The sequence below is a fragment of the Miniopterus schreibersii genome (assembly GCF_964146895.1).
Source record: "Miniopterus schreibersii genome assembly, chromosome: 2".
Lineage (NCBI taxonomy): Eukaryota > Metazoa > Chordata > Mammalia > Chiroptera > Miniopteridae > Miniopterus > Miniopterus schreibersii.
Genome location: NC_138102.1, coordinates 75,185,060 through 75,197,730, shown reverse-complemented (window position 1 = coordinate 75,197,730; position 12,671 = coordinate 75,185,060). Strand labels below are relative to the sequence as shown.

The 12,671-nt window shown below is 39.8% G+C and overlaps 1 long non-coding RNA gene across 1 annotated transcript in view; it reads left to right on the top strand.

Annotated features, from left to right (window-relative positions):
• Positions 1-684: 684 nt before the first annotated feature.
• LOC308553874 overlaps positions 685-12,671 on the top strand; it is a 28,743-nt gene continuing 16,756 nt past the window's right edge. The window contains exon 1 of the long non-coding RNA XR_013998303.1: positions 685-857. This is a non-coding gene — a long non-coding RNA (uncharacterized lncRNA). The remainder of the gene's footprint in view (positions 858-12,671) is intronic.

The window sequence follows — 12,671 nt, the reverse complement described above, 5'->3', positions numbered from 1 at the left end:
GAATACTATGACAGTATTCTTTCACTTAAATTTATGCTTTTGTTTTTTTAAAATATATCTTTATTGATTTCAGAGAGAGGAAGGGAGAGGGAGAGAGAGAGAAACATCAATGATGAGAGAGTCATTGATCGGCTGCAGCCCGCAACCCGGGCATGTGCCCTGACCGGGAATCGAACCCTGATCTCCTGGATCCTAGGTCGATGCTCAACCGCTGAGCCACACCAGGCTGGGCTAAATTTATGCTCTTAAATAAGGCAGAAATTATGCAGAAGATAAAAATTTGGTATATGACTTTAAATATTTTGTAGCATATATTAGGTATATAATTTATAATCAACTAAATATAGTCTTTAGGTCTATTTCAATAAAAAGCTGGACATTCAACATTTGATTAGAAATTTAACTCCAAATCTGACTTTAAATCTGTGGAAATAAAATTTTCAACTACATAATTGTGATTTATGATACCTTTTCCAAAAAAACAATCCTCTACAAAAGTGAGATGGTCCACAAACTAATCACATTTATCAGACTGATAGAATCTGACTTTCAGGGAGGTGTTCTTGCCATCTGGGTTTTTTTTTCCCTGATTACAAATTATCATGTATTTAAATGGGTAAGTTTAATTGCAGCTAATATGTAACCATTGTACCAAAGAGCTTTTTGGCATATATCATTATTCAAGAATGCAGTGAGAGAGGAAACAAGAGGGCGGTGTAGGTAATAGCTACACCCGCAGCCTCCCACAACCACATCAGAATTACAACTAAAATACAGAACCACCATCACTCAGAGCCTCCTGAGATCTGACTGAACAGAAGCCCCACAACCAGGGAGCCGAAGGAGCATCAATACCGGTAGGAGGGGAGGAGACGCGGGAGGATCGGGGCTGAATCACAGAGACACGGTGACCGGCCCACACCTGGTGCTGCAGGTTAAACCTGGGAGGGAATCTCGGCGGTGGGGGTTTCCTGGAGGAGTGAGGGGGTCCCAGCCCCACAGCAGGCCCCCAGCCCAGGGCTCCAGGGCCAGGAAGAGAAGTCCCCACAACTCCTGGCTGTGAAACCAGTGGGGACTGTCCCGGAGGGTCGTGGAGGCTCCGGGAGCCCTAGCAGCTCCTTTTAAAGGGCCTGCGCATGGACTCACTCGGACGCCCTCCCTCTGAGCCCAGCGCCGGGCAGCAGCCTGAAAGGAACCTGGGACACTTGGGGAGGAACTAACCTGCCTGAAGTAGGGGCGAGAGGTGGAGGGGCAGCTTTCTCCCAGGCAGAGGAGCTGGCAAAGGCCATTGCTCCTTTGGCGAGTCCTCCCGGCACACAGCCGGCAGGCAGGCGCCATATTTGAATCTCCAGCACCTGACTCACACCTTTGGTCCCGCCCTGTGATTCCCGGAGGCCCTGCCCCTCCCCACCTGCAGGCTCATCCAGGCCATTTCCAGGGGCTTTTCTATGCAAGTGGCCTCTCGAGCCTCATGCTTGAGACTTTCCTAAAATCTCTCAAACAAGCAGCAACATGCCCCATATGGCTTGATAAGTGGCCCCAGGCCTGGCACTAGCGGCAGCCTGCATTGGCTCATAGCTTGGCCTCTCCTGGACACCTCCAAGCCCAGCACAAGTATCAGCCAACTACGGTTTGCTGTGTAGCTCATGCTGGGTGGCCCTGGGCAAGGCACTAGCAGAGGCTGACTTTGCACCTCCCGGGAGGCCTCAGAGACAGTGTAGCTGGTGGTCAGCCTTGACCATGCTGGACTACAACCCTACCACATCCACGAGTGACACACTCAAGGGGTGCACTTGGTGAACACCAAAGCTCCACTGAAGTAAATCTTGCTCCACAGAGGTGTCTCCAGCACACCAGCTCTCTGGCTGTAGTTGCAGCTGGTCCTCAAAGCTGATTGGTCTGGGGGCCAGTTCCTCCCAGTGACACCAACAACAACCAAGGCTCAACTACAACAGGAAAGTGCACACAGCCCACACAGGGGAGCACCTAGAAGGTCCAGCTCAGGTGACTGGGGAGGCTGAGCCACTAAACCCTACAGGACACCTACTACACAAAGCCACTCTACAAATTCAGGAGATATAGCAGCTTTACCTAATACATAGAAACAAACACCTGGAAGCAGCCAAAATGTGGAGGCAAAGAAACATGTCACAAGGGATAGAACAGAAGAAATCTCTAGAAAAGGAACTAAATGAAATAGATCCAAGCAAGCTAACAGATACAGAGTTCAGAATTTTGTTTATAAGGATGCTCAAGCATATTAGTAAGAGTATTACGAAAACAACTGAGAAAATCAATGACATAATAAAGTACCAATTTGAAATGAAGACTACATGAACTGAAATGAAGAATTATTTACAGGGAATTAACAGTAGAGTAGAGGACGCTGAGAATGAAATCAGCAATTTGGAACATGAAGAAACAAAAAACACCCAACCAGAAGAGCAAAAACAAAAAAGAATACAGAAATATGAAGAAAGTGTAAGGAGCCTCTGGGACAACTTCAAGAGGCCCAACATTCATATTATTGGGATGCCAGAAGGAGAGAAAAGAGAGGAAGAAATTGAAAGGCTATTTGAAAAAATAATTACAGAAAACTTCCCCTACCTGGGGAAAGAAATAGACTTACAAGTCCAGGAAGCACAGAGTCCCAAACAAGAGGAACCCAAAGAGGCCCACAGCAAGACACATCATAATTAAAATGCCAAAGGTTGAAGACAAAGAGAGAATCTTAAAAGCAGCAAGAGAAAAGCAGTTAATTACCTACAAGGGAGCACCCATACTACTGGCAGCTGATTTCTCAACAGAAACTTTGCAGGCCAGAAGGGAGTGGCAAGAAATATTCAAAGTGATGAAAAACATGGAACTACAACCAAGATTACTCTACCCAGCAAAGCTATCATTTAGAATTGAAGGTCAGATAAAGAGCTTCTCAGACAAGGAAAAGCTAAAGGAGTTCATCACCACCAGACCAGCACTACAGGAAATGTTGAAAGGTCTTCTTTAAGAAGAAGCTAATTAACAAAAGAATCTGACAAAATAAATAGATCCAGAGACATTGATGCTTGTAACAGACAATCATATTTCAGAGGAAAGAGGGAAGGAGGGTGGAGGGTGGGAAGAGATTAACCAAAGAAGTTACATGCATATATGCATAACCCATGGACACAGACAATGACAGGGTGAAGGCCTGGGGAGGAGGTGGGAGGGAGGTGGAGGGGGTCAATTGGGGGGAAAAAATGGGACACCTGTAATACTTTCAACAATAAAGATAAAAAAAAAAGAATGCAGTGATTAAAAATAATGAAGACAAGGCCTCATATAATTCTGGAATTTAGTCTCAATAACTTTCCTAAAGTCAGAATCAATAAGGACAATCTTTGGGCAAATTCATTATCGGAAAGAACAATTTTGTTCATTTAGAAGCTTGTCTTACAGAACCAAGGAAGATGTATGTGAACATGCATGGCTCTCCAAAAGGAAATGAAATTGGACACAGATGTGATTCCTGTCCAATTTGGGTGATTAATGTTTTCCCATCTCCTATGATATAGAATACCAACATATTGATTTTGGAAAGCACAGAGACCTTAGTACCAGGGAGTAGGAACAGAAATGGTATGCTATTTAGTGTGATTGTTAGTGTGTGTGGAGCTCTAAGTCACTTGCAAAGAGTCAGGTGAATATACGGACTTTGTAAAAAATACCCATTAATTTTCTTTGGCAATACTAAAGATGTATAGACGCTCACAGACAGTGCTTGCTATGTGAGGCTCTGTGCTACACACTTTCCAAATTAACTCATTTAATCATCACAGCAACCCTATGAGGTAGATACTAATGATAATCTCCACTTTACAGAGGAAACTGAGGCACAGAGGTAACCTAACTTTCCAAGTAGTCAAATCTTGGCAGCCCGACTCTAGAGTTATGCCTTTAACCACTACGCTATAGTTAGTGTAGTTTAGGGTTTGCTTCCTTGGTGTATTATGTTCACTTTTCTCTTCTGGACACATGCTGTCAATTGTCTGTTGGTTCTTGATACATAGTAATTATAATCAACATTTTATAAGCACTTTGTAAGAATTAAATCATTTAATTCCCATAACAGGTGTAAACTTTAATATCTCCAATATGCAAACTGAGGTTAAGTAGCAGTCCTACGTCAGACAGCTAATAATTAGCCAAGGTAGGAGTCCATGTTACAGAACTCCTGAGGCAGAGTTCCTGTTCTTAAACACTGTGCTCTGTGCTAACTTTGGAGGATGTGGCTGGTGGCTATCTCTGTCCTCAAATCTGTTCTCTTCTTCTTTCATATCACTGAGTTTTGGGTGATACAAGGCTACTCTGCTTGGATTTCATTTATGATGCCCTGGAGTCTAGATTTGGCTGGAATGTGAGCAGAGTGATTGCCTACAACTTCTGTCAAAACTTGCTTCCCTGGACTTCTCTTCTTCCTGTCGGGGAAAACAGAGCTGCCAACTGGCCTGGACCTGTTGGACTGTGATAACATTTTTTTTTCTGATCAAGGGTAAGTCATAGTTCTTAAACAACTACTTCTTCTCACCCCATCTTAAGTATTCTGATGATAAAAGTGTTCCCTGTATTCTGACAAAGATTTATTTTTTTGGTTACAGTAGCTTAACTTCTACCATAATACCAAGTGTTTCATTAGTTATGTACCAGAACCAAATATAATTTTCTTTTTTTAAAAAAAATATCTCTTTATTGATTTCAGAGAGAGGAAAGGAGAGGAAGAGAGATAAAAACATCAATGATGAGGGAGTCATTGATCGAGCCTGCAACCCAGGCATGTGCCCTGACCGGGAATCGATCCCTGATCGCCTGGATCATAGGTCAGCGCTCAAGCACTGAGCCACGCCTGGCCAGTTTCAAATATAATTTCCAAGTGGTCACCTATTAATCCAGGATCTAAGCATTCTGAGAACAACTGTTGCTTAGAAATGTTCTAGGTTCATTATTTGTTTGTGAACAGAAATATTGCTATTCATTCAATTGCGATTTTCCAATGGTCTGTGTAAATTTTATCATATATCCATTAAAAATTATATAGCAGAATACTATTGAATGAAACAGAAGGAAAGATATTCACGATACTTTTTAAGTGAAAAAAGTGCCTTACAAAACAGTAAGTAAAGTATGATCCTTGTTTTATAACAGTAGATCTTATTATGTTGAGTAATTATAGATTTTTAATTCCTCTTTTTTGGGTTTATTTGTATTTATAATACTTTATTCTTCAATGACTTATTTTTTATTAAAAACATTTAAAGATGAAATAAAAGCCTATATATATAGGCTGCTCTGACAAATAAAAGTCCAAAATGTAGTGGCCTGAAGAACTAACTAAAGGTTTAGTTCTTATGTAACAGAGCAGACTGCAGGTTCCAGGCTGGTGGGTGGGGGCTCTACTCCATGCAGTCATTTAGGGGCTCAGGCTGACGGACGTTCTGCCATATTGAACAAGTGGCTTCTTGTCACCTTAGTCATCTTCACTCCCATCAGTAGGAATGAAAAAAGAGCATGGAGAAATGTGCATGGCAGGCTTTTTAGAGCCAGGTCTGGAAGTGACACACATTCTACTCACACTCCATTGTTAAGAACTTAGTCTTCACAGACTTAACTGCACACCATCTTTATTCACCTATGAGGTAATAGCATTGTTTCAGCTATTCATTCGGGTTAAATTAATGATTGAACAGTGTGCCTTTTCATCTCTAATTCTTAGACTAATTTTTGGCTTAAATTTAGTGTTGCTACAAGGTAATTTATCAAAAAAAAAATATTTTTTTTCATAAAGAGCAAAGAATGAGAATCTTCTCCTCTCCCCAAAGATTCAGGGCTTAGCCTGTTTTGTTTTTGGGTTTTTTTTGACTGTTGTTTTTAGCTTTGTAACAACCATATTGATTCACTTTGTTATTATACTCTAAGTTTCATTTCTAAGCAAGTGGCACCTATTATATATAGGTCAGGAAGATAGTTGACATTCAGTCTTGTCTCTGGAATGGAGCTAATGAACTGCATGACTGGTTCACGGTGAATAAATTAGTTTTGAAACCATGGGATTCAGAAGTTTGATATTTTCTTCTTTAAATCTCACAGCGCTATCTATGACTCCCTGCTGTTTGCCTTTTGATTTCACAGATCATCTCAAACAAGCTCTGTGCATCCTTGTCTCCACCCTTTTCTTTCTCTCCTCTCAAGTAAAGGGGTAACTTGTTAAATACTGAAGACAGTCCCAAGAATTAAGTGAGACTTCTTTTCCTCTGGTGATGGTCATAACACATTTCTTCCAATCAAGGATAAGTCATAGGTTCTTAAACAATGATCCTTCTCATCCTATCTAAAATATTCTGATGACAAAATGTCTCTTGCACTCTGGCCATATTTTCTGGTAATACAGAGGGAGTGGGTTCAGAGACTTGAAATTCTGAGTCAGGAGAGTAGGGGTGATGAAATAATAGCCTTGAAACTTTAAGAGTTAAGTTAGGAAAAATTAAATATGATGAACAATGTCTTGAAAGCTAATTAGTATCCTGGAGGACAGGTAAGAAAGAAAGCAGACTCTGAAGTGTATGGCTTAAACAAATAGTGCGCAATCCAACACTCTCATACCTGTCAAATCTTGTACCCCTCACCACATCCCCCTCAGTTACTCACATGTGCTCTTTCTCCCTTTCATTCCCTCGCTTTCTTGCCTGTTCCTCTTTCACACCCGTGTTTTCCTGGTACCATCCTCAACTATTTATACATCTTTCTAACACTTTAAGACGGTCACAAAATGGAATGGAATAGTCTAAAATACACACATTTATACACTGATGTTTTAAGAACTAAATGTCAATGCCCGTGTTAGGTCCTGGGTGTCCAAAGATGGTCAAGATGAACTTCTTGATCTCAAATAGCTCACAGTCTGTTTGGTCAGATACTTCCACTTTTTGAGAGTAAAAAGGTCAGAAAAGATAATTTTGCCAGGGAGAATCAGGGAAGATATCTTAAAGAAGGAGTCATGTGGATTTGGGTGTTAAAAGATAAGTAGGATTTTGCCAGGCAGGGGAAGAAACTTTTAGGCAACAGAAACAACACATAAACTTTTAGTTTTTCTAGAAGAAGAAAAAAGATCTGCTGGTACAAAATGAACATCATCAAGAATTATCAAAGAGAAAGAATTCCTTCTTTATCATGATATATATGACCCTGACTAATGATGTCAAAGTAAGCTTTTTCCTATCTAGATCCAAGTTAGCTAGAGTTCCCATCACATGAGAACATAGGTGAACACTAAGTAATAAGTGAACATGGGTCTCTGAGCAGCCAAAAGTTTTGCTGCTAAATTTCTCTGCTTATTGAAGAATCATTCAGTCAGAGCTTCTTTCTTAATATCATGGACATCATCCTAATGAGGCAAATCAGGGGCAGTCACATGGGATGGGAGCAGGGAAGGCTTTGGGTTTGGGGCTCTTTCAGGCAGGGTTACTAGAAGTAGGAAGAAGTAATGGCTAGAAGGCTGAGTAAGCAAGGAGTCAGGAAAACTAGCAGTAGCCTCAGAAGCTCCAGTCAGAGTTGTCCAGGAACATTGAACAAGAAGGCAAATAAGTTGACCAGATCTGCACAGTTAACTAATTGCATTTGTTGTTCATAATGATGTTAATGGGTCATTTACAAAGGAGATGAAATTCAGTTGTGTGCTCACTCTTTCTTTTTTAAAAAATAGATCTTTATTGATTTCAGAGAGAAGAAAGGAGAGGGAGAGAGAGAGAGATAGAAACATCAATGATGAGAGAGTCATTGATTGGCTGCCTCCTGCACACCCCCTACTGGGGACCAAGCCTGAAACCCGGGCATGTGCCCTGACCGGGAATCGAACCCCAATCGCCTGGATCCTAGATCGATGCTCAACCGCTGAGCTATGCCCAGCTGGGCTGTGTGCTCTTTCTTAGAAAGCAGTTTATAATTAATTTTAGAAAGATTGCCACCTAAAGTAGTTAAAATTTTCTTTTAAAAGGCGTGGCTATAACCCAAAGTAGTCTGCTATCCAACTCCGTTAATTCCTTGCAAAGTTTTATCGTTTTACTAAATATTACTTAAAATCATTAGTATGTACTTACATGTTTGCGTTTTTTTAAAACTGAAAAAAAATTTTGTAAACTGTCTATCCTTCTTACCTCAAGTAATCAGCTTGGCAGGGCTAGGGAAAGATATAGGTGCCCGAGCCTTGTTCCTGCCCTCTGGGCCAATTCTAAGCTTGGGGCTGTGGTGGGCACATAGGTGAGCCTAGGAGATGGGCAGTGTCCTAGAGGAAGGGTCACATTAAACCAGACAGTTCTCCATTTAATTTTAAATGAAAATTTAAAGCATTTTCAAAACCTTGTTTATAATTGACTACCATATGTTTATATTAAAAAATCATGGTTAATGTGAAAGATGCTGGAAAGCAGTATCTTAAATTACAATGAGTCACTGAAGTCTTGGCACAGCCACTTCTGAACATGCTGCCCAAGACCAGAGTCTCCTTTCCCACCTCTTTCTGGATTGTTCTCCATTGCTCAGTCTCTTATGTTGACTAACTTAGGGCCATGCAACAAATATTTATTTAGTACTTTATGGTAGAAACATGCAGGAAATTGGGGTAAGCATAGAGACATAAAAGATATGTTCTTGCCCCTTAAAGAGTCTGTTGGGGAAGAAGGATGCTCACAGAAAAGTCAGGTCGAGGTATAATGTGGAGAGTGAAAATGCTGTTGGTACAGTGGGTGGAGTGCAATTATTTTAGTTGGGTAATCAGTGGCTGAGAGACTGAGTTAGGGAAGAGTTTGTGAAGAAAGAGTATTGAAATTGGGATTTTTGGATAAATATGATTTCAACAGGGGAAAATGGCAAGAAAGTCTCTTCTGTGTAAAAAGCAGTAAGCACAAAATCATAGAGTGAAGAAAGCACAGAGCAGGTTTTAAGAATCTGGCTCTGAGGTGCACAAGAATTGGGAAGGATTTTTTGGGAAGAACATAGGGAAAGGTAGGCTGGGCCAAGTTACTGAGACTCTCCAATGCATGTTTAGGGCATCACATGTGGTCAGTGAGGTGTGGGGGAGGACCAGCTTGTGATTCCTGAGTTATATCCTGTGTTGCAGCCCAAAGTGGAAAAGCATCTGCTCCTTCCACATGACTGAAGAAAGGAAGAGTGGGGAGCTAGAGGTTCTGTAGCAAAAAAAAGTTCTCAAGATCCCCCCTCGCATCCTTGGAGATGACAGTGACAGGGGCACACAGCAGAAGTACCGGTGGTTTGGGTGACTCAGTATGGTGTGTACTTGGTGGGCATGAAGTCTCTTCTCCACTACTTGTCCCTGCTCCTTCCCCTCCCACACCACGGAATACACTGAAACTTCCAATCTTGAGCCCCTGGGGCACTGGTAACCTTGAAAGAACTGTTTCCAGCCCCCTGAGCTAGACTATAAACTGCTGGAAGGCACAAGTCAGTTCTTAATGCTTCTTCTTTTTACCCCTCAATGCAGTGGTGGATATATAGTAGGCTTGTTTTATTAATTATACCAGACCACTCCCCCCCACAAATGACTGAAAGAAGAGTATTGATATAGCAAACTACTTAATCCTTTAAAGATTCTGAAGAAGAAAGCTCTAAGTAGTCAAATAACTTAGAAGTTTTCTTTAAATTAGCATAATTGGTTACATGAATAGTTTCAGGTGCTAACAAGGAACAGAAATCTCCAGAATGCCAATGGCTGCTTACGTCCACTTCTCGGACAATATTTTACCAGTCTTGAGTCACAGCTCTGAAATCAATTCTGCCCTTTCCTGTAAAATCATTACAGGGCCAGGAGAAATAATCCTTACTATTTAATCAGTGGGGGTGCTGACCAATCAGGAGACATAGATATTGTGCTGTGTGACGAGGATCTGAATGAAGCATGCCAATCAGAGATGGGAAGAACGTGGTCACATTCAACCCCAAGGCTGGCTCCGAAATGAACTCAAGAGAAAGGATGTTCTAACACACTCTCCGTAATTCACACAATCAGAGTTGCTCAGAGATAGTCCTAGATTTTTGCTGCACATCAAACGAAGGGTATATAATAAAAACATTTTTAAAAATTAAATTTACTGGGGTGACATTTGTTAATAGGTTTCAAGTATACATTTCTATGATCTGTATATTGCATTGTGTGCCCACCACCCAAAATCAAATCATTTTTTTGTCACCATATGTTTGATCTCCTTTACCCAGAAGAGGTAACTTCCAAATAAAGAATAGAGTCATATGGTAACTTTATTCTTAATTTTTTGAGGAGCCTCCATACAATTTTCCATAGTGGCTGTACCAGTACATTCCCACCAGCATTGAATGAGGGTTCCTTTTTCTCTACAACCTCTCCAGCACTTGTTATTACCTGTCTTGCTGATAATAGCCTTTCTAACAGGTGTGAGGTGGTACCTCATTGTAGTTTTGATTTGCATTTCCCTAATAGCCAGTGAAGTTGAGCATCTTTTCATATATCTGTTGTCCATTTGTATGTCTTCTTGGGAGAAGTGTCTTTTCAGGTCCTCTGCCCATTTTTTAATGGATTGTTTGTTTGGTGTTGAATTGTATGAATTCTTTATATATTTGGGATATTAACCCCTTGTTGGAGCTGTTGTTTGCAAACGTCTTTTCCCATTTGATTGGTTGCCTTTTTGTTTGTTGGTGGTTTCTTTTGCTGTGCAGAAGCTTTTTAGTTTAATATAGTTCTATTCATTTATTTTTGCCTTAACTTCCCTTGCCTTTGGGGTTAAGTTAATGAAATCTTCTCTAAGACCAAGAACATATGTTTAGTACCTATGTTTTCTTCTGTGTAATTTATTGTTTCATGTCTTATAATTAGATCTTTGATCCATTTTGAGTTAATTTTTGTATATGGGGACAAACTGTAATCTAATTCCATTAAAGTTTCTTAAAAAATATGTTCTTTCACCCATATGTCCTTTTAGCAAACCTTCATTGAGCACCTATTATGTTCTAGGAGGCCCTGAGACAGGCACTAATGGTAGAACAAAGTGTTTAAGACATAGTTCCTTGTTTCGAGAAAGTCCCTCTCTTGCAAAGGAGGCAGAAACATGAAACAACTTTTTCCCCCCAAGCCCTAACAGTACTATTGGTCGGATCTATCTGCCTACTTAAGAAGTAGATGAGTGGATAAAAAAGCTGTGGGACATTTACACCATGGAATACTATGCAGCTGTAAAGAAGAAGGATCTCATATCCTTTGGGACAGTATGGAAGGACCTGGAGAATACTATGCTAAGTGAAATAAGCCAGGCAGAGAAAGACAAACATCACATGATCTCACTTTTATGTGGAATCTAAAGAACTTAATAAACTGATGAACAGAAATGATTCAATGACATGGAAACATGGATTAGACTGACGAATTTCAGAGGGATGGAGGGGGGTGGTTGGGTGGTTGGGGAGAGAGTAACCAAAGAACTTATATGCATATATACATAACCCAAGGACAAGGGCAAGGATGTAGAGAGGGACTGGGGAGGGGCTTGGGACAGGGTGGAATGGGTCACTGGGGAGAAAAAAAGGACATCTGTAATATTTTGAACAACAAAATAAATGAATAAATAAATAAAAAGTTTTAAAAATGATGTTCCAAAATGTTTGGAATGCTAATTATGAGAATGTTTACGAAAGTACCTGAAAATGGTTTCAGATGTAAGGGCATGATAAGTCTATGTTTTAACAAGAAATGTTTATGCCGTGGTATTTTCGAAGATGATAGCACCGCTGTTGCTATTTAGTTCCTCAAAGTGTTTTTGGTATAGAGAAAGAATTTGATGAAACCCAATAATTCTGTCTCAACATTTACTATTTAAGTTTTCTTCTTGTCATTCTTCCAAATTATTTCTCTCAGATATTTTACAGTCAGACTTTTAGAGACAGCTTCATTTTTAATTTGGATTTTGGCTCCTTAAAAAGTGGCTTGATCAAGGAAAGTGCTATGTTCCTTCCTCAACCTTGAACTGCCTAAGACTACCCTCTTAATAATACTTCACATTTATCTCAGCCCTTGAGGGTTTTCAAAGTGCTTTCCTACACATTATCTTAATTAATTCTCTTAATTACTTGATGGGATAGGCTGGAATGTATTCTTATTGCCATTTTTATCAGTGCTACAAAAGCAATACATGTGGAGGACAAGAAAAATTCCAATAATGCAGATGGTTATAAAATTAAAAAGAAAATTTACTGCTTCTCTACTCTCCTCCACATCACTCCTCAGAGATAATAATTTTCAACTGTTTTTATTTTCAACTCTCCTGGTATTTATTTCTATAACTCCAAATGATATTATCTGGTCATTTCTTGATTTATTAGCCTTAAGTACAATCCCCTGATTCCTTTCTATGGATAGATGGGCGAAAGAACATATTAAAATTGCTTTTTTTTTTTTTAAAAAAAAAAAAAAGATGAGAAATTTAGCTTATTTATATTACCTTCCTCTTTCCTTCAAATTTTTGTTAGTTATGTATTTATTTTTAGTTATTTCATTACATATCCTTATAATATTAAATAACATAGTGCTTAAATCTGTATTTCTTCATATCTTAACTTAGAAAAAAATATACTAACTTCAATTATAGAAGATGAGTTTT